The sequence below is a fragment of the Ricinus communis genome, chromosome 6 (assembly GCF_019578655.1).
Source record: "Ricinus communis isolate WT05 ecotype wild-type chromosome 6, ASM1957865v1, whole genome shotgun sequence".
Taxonomy (NCBI): domain Eukaryota; kingdom Viridiplantae; phylum Streptophyta; class Magnoliopsida; order Malpighiales; family Euphorbiaceae; genus Ricinus; species Ricinus communis.
In genome coordinates, this window is record NC_063261.1 from 3,255,262 (window position 1) to 3,257,565 (window position 2,304).

Below are 2,304 nucleotides of genomic sequence, written 5' to 3' on the forward strand. Positions count from 1 at the left end.
CATTCCAAGGTTGAGCACAGCCTGGACTCTGGCCGTGCTGAACCATCAGCACTTGACCCTCAAGAGTGCCATTTTGACACGGTTTTTGAAGCCACCACGGCCTCCACCACAGCCTCGTGGTGGCTTAGCACCAGCGAGGGCACGGCCAGGAAGAAGCCTTAAGTTGCGAGACGCTAAGGTCCAACACAGCCTGGACTCTGCCCGTGCTGATCAGCACGGGCTTAACCACGATCGTGCTAAGAGATTTATATAGGCAAATGTGATTTATTAAGTGAGGGTTCAAATTTCTGACTTGATCTTACATATACATGCATAAGCCATCTTTTCCCAGACTTCAACACTCGAGTGTAGGAGAACATTTCATCTATTGAAGGAAGGATTACATTGGTTTTAACATCAAATTAAGGATCAAGAGGAAATTTAGAGGCTGAAAGGCAATTTAAGGTTCATCATTCGGAATTGGGAATTTAGGGTTTTTCATCCAACTTGAAGAAGAAGGGTGTACATGCCTTCAATTTACTTTTATGAATTTATTCTTTACTTTATGTTGCTTATTAGTATGAGTAACTAAATTTGTTAAACCCATTGGGGTTCCTATGTTGTTGGATTATTTTTAATGCTTATGAGACTTTGATTATTAATGCTTGTCTCTTCTTGCTTTCATTATTAATGAGAAATCACATTATTCATGAGACGTTGTGAGTTGTAGTATTTAGATTGTTTTATGTAGTTGAGAAATTCATTTAGTAATTGGAAATTTGAATAGCAAGAACTGGTTAACGATCACATAGAGATAAGGGTAATTGACTAGCAGGATTAAGAATTAACAAAGCTTAAAAGAGGCGAGTTAAAACTTAATGCTAATTTAATAATTGATCATTAGGAAAAGATTCCAACTTTAGGTTCTTAGGTTTAGGAATTCAGTTATCCCAAGAGGGAAACCGAATTCAGTTAAGAATTCATCCACGGGTAATTGCAATTGGTAATCAATATAATCTATATCTTCACTAAAATCCAACTAGCTTAGGTCCCCTTGAGTTTGCTTTTTCCTTTGATTATTTCACTAAATCCTTTCAGTCTGTCTGACACTTAGTTAACAACTTGTTTACATTTAATTATAGAGTAGCTACTTCATTGATTTTATTAGAGTTATATATCATAAGACGCTGTAGTAGTTCTAGGATCACACTTACCTGAGAATATGACCTTAATACTCATCGTTAGCACTAGTCTACATCGATAGGTTCACTGCCTTAGATTATAGCTACACATATAGCCTATCAAGTTTTTGGTGCCAATGCCGGGGAACTTTTGTGTGAACTAGAGTGAATTTGTGTTTGTGTTAATCTAGCCATTTTTATTTTTTTGTCTTTTCTGTTTTTTCTATATATATTCTTTATTATTGTATTTATTCATGTGTTCTTTGGTTGCTGCCTTTCCATTTCAGGTAGTTTATGACCGAGAGCTCTAATCCTACTCCTGTAGACCCTCTTGCTGAACCAGAGTGATCCCTCCATTTGTTGAGGAAGCGTATGCAAGAAGAAGAGGAGGCCCGGATAAAGTTTGAAGCCCTTGTGAATAGACCAGTAGGTATGGGAGACAACAACCGGGCTGCGGATGAAGCTAGGACAATGTACGAGTTTGCTAGACCTTCTCTTAAGGGGACACAGACGAGTATATTGCAACCACCTGTGTGGCCAACAACTTCGAAATAAAGCTAAACGTGATACAGATGGTCCAAAATAGTGTACAATTTTGGGGACTGCCAAGCGAGGACCCAAATGCTCACATCACCAACTTCTTGGAGATCCGCAATACCTTCAAGATAAATGGAACTACTGATGATGCCTTTCGGCTGAGGTTGTTTCCATTTTCTTTGAGGGATAGAGCAAAGAGATGGCTTCAGTCCCTTCCATCGAACACCATCACTACTTGGAATTCTTTGGTTGAGAAATTTCTCTATAAGTACTTTCCTCCAGCTAAGACTGCTAAATTGAGGAATGACATTTCTTCTTTTGTGCAGATAGAAGACGAGAGCATGTATGATGCCTGGGAGAGGTACAAGGACTTGTTGAGATGCTGTCCACACCACGGTCTACCAGTCTGGATGCAAGTTCAAACATTTTACAATGGTTTGAACCTTGCTAATAGACAAATGGTTGATGTAGCAGCAGAAGGGGCTCTGAATAGTAAGACGCCCGAGCAGGCTCATAACTTAATAGAGGAGATGGCTATGAACAATTATCAATGGCAGTCTTCTAGGAGTTGACTAGTGAAGCAAGGAGTGGTTAATCGGTTGGATTC

General features: G+C 39.3%; 1 non-coding gene across 1 annotated transcript; it reads right to left on the reverse strand.

Annotated features, from left to right (window-relative positions):
- Nucleotides 1-1,990: 1,990 nt before the first annotated feature.
- On the reverse strand, nucleotides 1,991-2,097 carry LOC112534286. The gene has a single exon (XR_003078582.1). It is a non-coding gene; the product is annotated as a small nucleolar RNA R71 (small nucleolar RNA).
- Nucleotides 2,098-2,304: the final 207 nt, after the last annotated feature.